Source organism: Triticum dicoccoides, chromosome 3A (assembly GCF_002162155.2).
Source record: "Triticum dicoccoides isolate Atlit2015 ecotype Zavitan chromosome 3A, WEW_v2.0, whole genome shotgun sequence".
Taxonomy (NCBI): domain Eukaryota; kingdom Viridiplantae; phylum Streptophyta; class Magnoliopsida; order Poales; family Poaceae; genus Triticum; species Triticum dicoccoides.
In genome coordinates, this window is record NC_041384.1 from 340,123,950 (window position 1) to 340,133,445 (window position 9,496).

Below are 9,496 nucleotides of genomic sequence, written 5' to 3' on the forward strand. Positions count from 1 at the left end.
TTCGGGACGCGATTTTGGGTGGAATTTGGGGATTTTGGGGTCAAAATTGATGAGATTTCGTGGATGAAAGATGGGGAAACTTGGGGAGATGCTAGATCCACTCGAAACCAAGCAAACCCATGGATCAAAATCAACAAAACATCATCAAACCAACAAATCACAAAAAAATTGGGGCTATTTTTGGTGGGGATTTTCGAATTTAGGACGAAATCAAGCAAAAGAAGGCTAGAAAACGGTGGGGGAGGCTCCAAAATCGTGATCAACCTGGCTCATGATACCAAGATGATGTAGGGTACAACCCTAATCGCCTGATCTTTCATGAAAGGAGCGGATCCCGCGAAGAACACGAGGAACACGAGGGGAAAACGAGGGAAATCACGAGGGGAAACACGAGAGAATCACTCAACCAACAAGAAATAGTCACACATGTGCTAGATCCTCGAATACATAAGAGAAGATACACGATCCACAGACAACTAAGGACGATACAAGGGTAGCCGGTCTTCTCCGTGAGGAGGTCTTGAATCCACGGGGGATCTTCCCTCAGAAAGGGGCTTGAATCCAAATGGATCTTCTCCGAAGAGGCCGCGGTATCTCATAAGGAGGAGATCCGATATGGATGAGCGTAGCTCTATCTCTCAAATGAGCTATCACAATGCTAACCCTCAAATGGTGGAGGTGGAGGAGTATATATAGTTTAGGACCATGAAGGGGTAAGTGAGGGTGAAGGGATACATGGGCTCGGCCCGATACACTGTGCACAGACAGGCGTCGGACGTCCGACGGGTACCGGATGTCCGGTGGCTCACGAGGGTCCGGTCGTCTGGTACTTGCCGGACGTCCGGCGTTTTGGCTCGGTTGACGTGGCGCCGAATTTTCAGAGACGGTCAGACATCCGGGACTTGTCGGACGTCCGCTCGTTTGGCTCGAGTGCGGGATTGCCGGTCGTCCGGTCCGGGCCGGTCGTCTGGTGGGTCTTCAGACGTCAGACGTCTGGTCCCGACCGGTCGTCCGGTGGCTGGATCTTCTTCCATAGCTCTTCTTCTCGTTCCTCGTGCTTGGTGTCCTCGCCTTCTTGTCCATGGTCTTCCTCTTGGTTCCTGGTCATGCATAGCACACATGTTTGAGGTAGTAGCCATGTCTCACGTATGGAAAGTGATGGTTCGAAGAGGAGCGAGTTCACCTTGTGTCCAATGGTGTATAGATGAGGTCTCATCTTATGTTCTCTTAGGGCTTGGAGAGTAGTCGGAGTGTACATGGGGATGAACGTGGGATGCTCCACATCAGTACCGCCGTTGAGCGTTTATTCAATTTTTCATCTCTGAATTGATTATTGTTGACCCTTTTTGCTACCATATTATAAGCCTTCCCAGCTCCACATACATCTACGTCATGCGTTTGACTCTCCCTGGCAATCCCTCTATCCAAGCTTTGAGAGTTTTGACTACAATGGTTGCCTTAATGATAAATACCTTAGCTCCTTGCAATCGATCAAACAGATCATTGATCATCGATAGTGGGTACTTGTTCTTAATGGTTACTTCATTTAACCCTCGATAATCAACAACCATCCTTAACGATCCATCCTTCTTCTCCACTAGAAGTACTGGTGATCCCCAAGGTGAAGAACTTGGGCGAATATATCCTTTATCCAGTAACTCCTTAATCTGCTTCTTAATCTTCACCAAATCGTTTGCGGACATCCTATATGATCTCTTTGATATTGGCCCTGTGCCTGGCAAAAGCTCAATCAAAAACTCAATATCTCTATCCGGTGGCATGCCTGGCAATTCTTCTGGAAATACATCCGGGAAATCCTTCACCACTGGTACTTCCTCTTGCACAACTCCTGTTAAACAATTTACTTGAGTCCTCTTTGGCACATGCCGGGATACATACTTGATCCTTCTTCCTTCTGGGGTGGTGAGCAAAATTGACTTACTGGCACATTCAATATTTCCTTCGTACTTTGATAACCAATCCATGCCTAATATCACATCCAATCCTTGAGATTCCAACACTATTAGGTCTGAGGGAAATACGTAGTTACCAATCCTTAATGGTAACCGATCACACCATAGACTAGCCATATACTCTGCTCCAGGCGAGGTTACTAACATGGGTGATCTAAGGGCTTGGGTTGGTAGTTTATACTTATCCACAAATCCCCTTGATATGTATGAATGCGATGCACCAGTATCAAAAAGAACGAGTGCAGTAAATGACTTAAGCAAAAACTTACCAATTACTGCATCCGGCTGCTCACATGTTAACGTGGTTCACCTGTCCCCTGTTGAAAGGGTTCGACTTCTTCCCAGAGCTTCGATTGCCATTTCCATTATGGGATTCAGGACATTCATTGGCATAATGTCCGGTCTTCTGGCACTTAAAGCAAGTGACTTGGCTCAGGTCTCTCTTGGCTGGGGTTGATGGGTTGGTGCGGTTCTGGCCGTTGCTTCCTCCATTCTCATACCATTCTTGGTGCCATTGTGATTGTGCGAGCTACCTCCTCCATGGGTATGCTGGAAATGTCCTCCTGGTCTCGGGGTAAAACGTGGCTTCTGTTGAGCTCCTGAGTTGTACTTTCCTTGTCCATGCTTCCTCTTGCGATTCTCAATCTGCTGCTGCTTCCCTTCAATCATGAGAGCACAATCTACCAACTCCTGGTAGTTGTCGAAGGTTGCTACCATCAACTGCATGCCCAACTCATCATTCAGTCCTTCCAGAAACTTCTCCTGCTTAGCTGCATCCGTGGCAACGTCATCTGGCGCATAACGTGCTAACTTACTAAAGTCCTCCACATACTGGCCAACTATCCGTCCTCCTTGGCGCAAGTTGCGAAACTCTCGCTTCTTCATGGCCATAGCTCCTGCTGAAACATGGGCAGTACGAAAAGCCTGCTGAAACTAGTCCCACGTGACAGTGTCGACAGGGAAAGTGGCTGTGAAATTCTCCCACCATGATGCTGCGGGTCCTTCAAGCTGATGTGTGGCAAACTTCACCTTTTCCGCATCTGTGGATCCTCCCGTGGTCAACTCTCTAGCTGTCTTGTGGAGCCAATCATCTGCTACTATCGGCTCGGTGCTACTGGAAAACACCGACGGATTCAGCCTAAGAAAACGGGCTAAGTGATCAACAGGTGGTGATGGTGGTGGTGGGTTGTTGTTGTTCCCCTGATTCTGATTCTGGACTAGCAACTGCATCAATGTGTTCTGCTACTAGATCAACTGGGTGAGCTCCGGTGGGAAGGTAAATCCGGGGTCACGTCTCGGAGGCATATGAGGGTTTAAAGAATATGAGATTTGAGAATAGAGGGGGTCTAAAGAGAAAACACTACCCATATTCACATGAGGCAAAAGCAAACAATTCACTTCATTCAATCAATCGAACAAGGGCATACAATCGATCTAACTATCGCAAAAGTGCTCGGACTACTATATTTACATGGTGGACTACTACTACTGTTGTGGTGGTCTACTAGAAATATTCTTCAGTTGCAGACTCCATGATAGCTACTCCAGCTTCATCAACATAGTCCTCATCGCTATCATCTGGATCCGAGTCGGTGTCGTCGACGATGATGTAGTCTTCCGGGCGAATCTCATTGGGTTCTTTGTCTTCTTCTACTGGTGTAGGGCCTCCCATAAATATTCCAATCTTCTTTATCATATCATCATTCTTCCCCACTAATACTTCGATTTCCTCTTCATAATCTTCTCGTGTGGCCTTGAGTTCTTCCTCCAGTTCCTGGATTCTTGTCCTCGCCTTCTTCAGATCTATCATGTCGGCGCACATCTGGTTCTCCTGACGTTGAATGTGTTGGTTTAACTCCTAGATAAAAGCTGCAACTAATCTATCCTTCCTGGTGCTGATCATCTCCCAGTGCTCATCTCGGTGCCCACAAATCTGGTAGATTGTATCCTTGAGATCATTGCCGTAAACTTCTCCAATGCGTCCCATGGCGATGTGAGCTGCCATGCTCTTTCCGAGACTCCAAGTTGGTGCATCAAAAGAAAACTCTATGGGCTCAGTGACCGGCATGAACGTCCTTCCTGGAACTTGAACTTGAATCATCCAGCGCTCTTCTTCAGGTAGAGTGGTGTTGTAGGTCCCGGTGAAGCTTGGTACTCCTATGTTCAGGTATCTAGTGACTTGCTTCAAGTGACGTCCAAAGGGTGTATCTTCATCCGGTTGCGTGAACTTGTTCCTTGCATCCGCCATCCTAAAAGAGTAGAAAATATTAGAGGTCAGAATGAGATGAGAGTGAGTAGTGATCTAGGTCTTTAGCTTAGTGGTCGTGTCCTACAGTCAGCGTGTGCTCTGATACCATCTTGTAGTGACCAGACCTCAAACGGTCCAATCTCTATGCTCAGGTGTCATCCCTGGATCAGTAATGCTGACACCACACAGTACTTGAAGGATTTATAACAGAGTAGCAATCCCACACTTATTACATCGAGTGTCTCAAAAGAGAGCTTATTACAATAAATATGGCTTAAGGCCATCTAATAACAATAACAGCGGAAGGCTTGGAAGATAAGTGAGTCCATCAACTCCAACGGCATCACTGAGTATAGAACGACGACCTAAAGGCTCCTTAATCATCGTCTGAAAAGTCTGCAACATTAACGTTGCAACCCGAAACGGGTCAGCACATGGAATATGCTGGCAATGTAACACATAGAGAGTAATGGAATGAAATAGGCTATACTATATGCATATATGGCAGGTGGAAAGCTCTATGGTTACAGTTTTTGCGTAAAGCCAATTTTTCCCTACTGCAAAGGAATAAATTTTATTTAACTATCATGGTAGTTGTTAAACTCCGCCTATGTTGTCTCAACATAGCCGGTCCCAAGCCCGGGTAAAGGAGGAGGGTTGTGATAGGCTTGGCGAGCCAACGTAAAAACTCAGCCACTCTTATGGAGATGAAACCCAAAAGATTTTCGTTGGGGCGTAACCCTCTCAGCGACGCGCCACATCGGAACCCGGGTGTGGTGGAAAATGGGCAAGGGCCGGGCCGTCACCCCCCAAGTGGCGCGCCGTATCTTGGTCCGGATACGGTGGCAAGTGAGCGAGGATCGGGTCGTCGCATCCTTAGTGGCGCGCTACATCGGCGCCCGGATGTAGTGGAAAATGAGCAAGGGTCTTCGCATTTGACTCGACGAGTGCGAAGGGTAAGGAAGCTAGCCGAGCCTAGGAGGATTCGCTTAGGTAGCTGGAACGTAGGGTCTCTGACAGGGAAGCTTCGGGAGCTAGTTGATGCAGCAGTGAGGAGAGGTGTTGATATCCTTTGCGTCCAAGAAACCAAATGGAGAGGACAGAAGGCGAAGGAGGTGGAGGATACCGGCTTCAAGCTGTGGTACACGGGGACGGCTGCAAACAGAAATGGCGTAGGCATCTTGATCAACAAGAGCCTCAAGTATGGAGTGTTAGACGTCAGGAGACGTGGGGACCGGATTATCCTGGTCAAGCTGGTAGCTGAGGACTTGGTTCTCAATGTTATCAGCGCATATGCCCCGCAAGTAGGCCACAATGAGAACACCAAGAGGGAGTTCTGGGAAGGCTTGGAAGACATGGTTAGGAGTGTACTGATTGGTGAGAAGCTCTTCATAGGAGGAGACCTCAATGGCCACGTGGGTACATCTAACACAGGTTTTGAAGGGGCGCATGGGGGCTTTGGCTATGGCATCAGGAATCAAGAAGGAGAAGATGTCTTAAGCTTTGCTCTAGCCTACAACATGATTGTAGCTAACACCCTCTTTAGAAAGAGAGAATCACATCTGGTGACTTTTAGTAGTGGCCAACACTCTAGCCAGATTGATTTCATCCTCTCGAGAAGAGAAGATAGGCGTGCGTGCCTAGACTGTAAGGTGATACCTGGGGAGAGTGTTGTACCCCAGCATAAGCTGGTGGTTGCTGACTTCCGCTTTCGGATTCGTGTCCAGCGGGATAAGCGTGCCAAGGTCGCTAGAACGAAGTGGTGGAAGCTCAAGGGGGAGGTAGCTCAGGTGTTCAAGGAGAGTGTATTTAAGGAGGGCCCTTGGGAGGAAGGAGGGGATGCGAACAATATGTGGATGAAGATGGCGACTTGCATTCGTAAGGTGGCCTCGGAGGAGTTTGGAGTGTCCAGGGGAAGGAGAAGCGAAGATAAGGATACCTGGTGGTGGAATGATGATGTCCAGAAGGCGCTTAAAGAGAAGAAAGATTGTTTCAGACGCCTATACCTGGATAGGAGTGCAGACAACATAGAGAAGTACAGGATGGCGAAGAAGGCCGCAAAGCGAGCTGTTGGTGAAGCAAGGGGTCGGGCATATGAGGACCTCTACCAACGGTTAGGCACGAAGGAAGGTGAAAGGGACATCTATAAGATGGCTAAGATCCGGGAGAGGAAGACAAGGGATATTGGCCAAGTCAAATGCATCAAGGACGGAGCAGGCCAACTCTTGGTGAAGGACGAAGAGATTAAGCATAGATGGCGGGAGTACTTCGACAAGCTGTTCAATGGGGAGAATGAGAGTTCTACCATTGAACTGAATGACTCCTTTGATGAGACCAGCATGCGTTTTGTGCGGCGCATCCAGGAGTCTGAGGTGAAGGAGGCTTTAAAAAGGATGAAAGGAGGCAAGGCGATGGGCCCTGATTGTATCCCCATTGAGGTGTGGAAAGGTCTCGGGGACATAGCGATAGTATGGCTAACCAAGATTTTCAACCTCATTTTTCGGGCAAACAAGATGCCAGAAGAATGGAGACGGAGTATATTAGTACCAATCTTCAAGAACAAGGGGGATGTTCAGAGTTGTACTAATTACCGTGGAATTAAGCTGATGAGCCATACAATGAAGCTATGGGAGAGAGTCATTGAGCACCGCTTAAGAAGAATGACAAGCGTGACCAAAAATCAGTTTGGTTTCATGCCTGGGAGGTCGACCATGGAAGCCATTTTCTTGGTACGACAACTTATGGAGAGATATAGGGAGCATAAGAAGGACTTGCATATGGTGTTCATTGACTTGGAGAAGGCCTATGATAAGATACCGCGGAATGTCATGTGGTGGGCCTTGGAGAAACACAAAGTCCCAGCAAAGTACATTACCCTCATCAAGGACATGTACAATAATGTTGTGACAAGTGTTCGAACAAGTGATGTCGACACCGATGACTTCCCGATTAAGATAGGACTGCATCAGGGGTCAGCTTTGAGCCCTTATCTTTTTGCATTGGTGATGGATGAGGTCACAAGGGGTATACAAGGAGATATCCCATGGTGTATGCTCTTTGCGGATGATGTGGTGCTAGTTGACGATAGTCGGACGGGGGTAAATAGGAAGTTAGAGTTATGGAGACGAACCTTGGAATCGAAAGGGTTTAGGCTTAGTAGAACTAAAACCGAGTACATGATGTGCGGTTTCAGTACTACTAGCTGTGAGGAGGAGGAGGTTAGCCTTGATGGCCAGGTGGTACCTCAGAAGGACACCTTTCGGTATTTGGGGTCAATGTTGCAGGAGGATGGGGGTATTAATGAAGATGTGAACCATCGAATCAAAGCCGGATGGATGAAGTGGCGCCAAGCTTCTGGCATTCTCTGTGACAAGAGAGTGCCACAAAAGCTAAAAGGCAAGTTCTACAGGACGGCGGTTCGACCCGCAATGTTGTATGGCGCGGAGTGTTGGCCGACTAAAAGGCGACATGTTCAACAGTTAGGTGTGGCGGAGATGCGTATGTTGAGATGGATGTGTGGCCACATGAGGAAGGATCGAGTCCGGAATGATGATATACGAGATAGAGTTGGGGTAGCACCAATTGAGGAGAAGCTTGTCCAACATCGTTTGAGATGGTTTGGGCATATTCAGCGCAGGCCTCCAGAAGCTCCAGTGCATAGTGGACGGCTAAAGCGTGCGGAGAATGTCAAGAGAGGGCGGGGTCGACCGATTTTGACATGGGAGGAGTCCGTTAGGAGAGACCTGAAGGATTGGAGTATCGACAAAGAGCTAGCTATGGACAGGGGTGCGTGGAAGCTTGCTATCCATGTGCCAGAGCCATGAGTTGGTTGCGAGATCTTATGGGTTTCACCTCTAGCCTACCCCAACTTGTTTGGGACTAAAGGCTTTGTTGTTGTTGTTGTATCATGGTAGTTGTTAAACATTGAGAATGGTTGACAGCATTCTCAATCCCAATTAAGCATCATTATTAAACAAAACCCAACAAAATTAATTTTAGAGTAACATGTTGAGATTCACATGATAATCCAGATACTAGATACTCAAGATGTCCATAACCGGGGACACGGCTAACCATGATTAGTTTATACACTCTGCAGAGGTTTGCGCACTTTTCCCCACAAGACTCGATCTCCTCCATTGGATTTCTCGCACTACATGGTGTTTGAGAAACGGATGACCGAGACATGGTCTTTCAGAAGCGCTAGCACCTTATGAACGGGTAGACCGTACCAACCTACATCCCATACATCTGCTAGTCTACCACTATAAGAGTTCGCACGACTTAGTCAACAATGCTAGAGCCCATAGTAGCTTGTGGCTGCACACGGAAGTTTCTAGCATGAATAATCTCATGATCCCTTTGAGCCTGGGTGGCAGTCCAAAAGAAAAACAGGCAATCGCTGGAATACCCAGGTGCCTCAATCCACCCAGATGTGTATTTAAGTTGCCACCTTAGATAAACCAATAATGTAACAAGTCTCACATCTGTCATGGATACACTCACCCAATCCACGTCTACTAGCATAGCATGGCATAATAAGCAACGTAGAAGTAACTCCCAAAGGTTTGATAATAAACAGGTAATAGGTTCTTTCTCAACTACTTCCCAAACCCACAATTTAATTAGATCCTAATCATGCAATGTGTGAGGATTGATCTAATGCAATAAAACTGCGTAGTTGGAGGTATGATCAAAGTGTTACTTGCCTTGCTGATGATCCGCAAAACCTAGCGATTCGAAGTAGCAAGTGGCGCACTCCGGGTACTCTATCGCAAACAAAATAGCATACAATAAGTACTCAACTAATGCACAGGTAAAACCCAAATAAGAGATATAACCAGAAAGTTCAACTTAAGAACTCCGGTTGGCAAAAAGAATCAAATCGAACGAAGCAATGAAAGACAAATGGCAAAAGAAACAAGCTTCATTTACTATTCAGGATCTAGGGCAATTTTTTACAGTGGCAAAAACTTGTTTGAATTGGTTAAACGGAAAGAGGGTTTCGAGACGAAACTCCAGGTGCTTGAATCGCCTGATTCTGATAAACGAGCAAAAAGTTATACTAAAACGAACATCGGATCAGGAATCACGATCAGAAAAATCGCGGATTTAATACGAGAAAAAGAAAAATGATGAACGTTCGTTAAAACGAACGAACGGGCGAACACTCGCTAAAAAATAAACCGGAAAACTGATATATTAAAAAAGCGAAACTAAAAAAACCAAACAAAACCGATGGAAAACCGATTGGTTTTCTAAAAAAACCGACGAC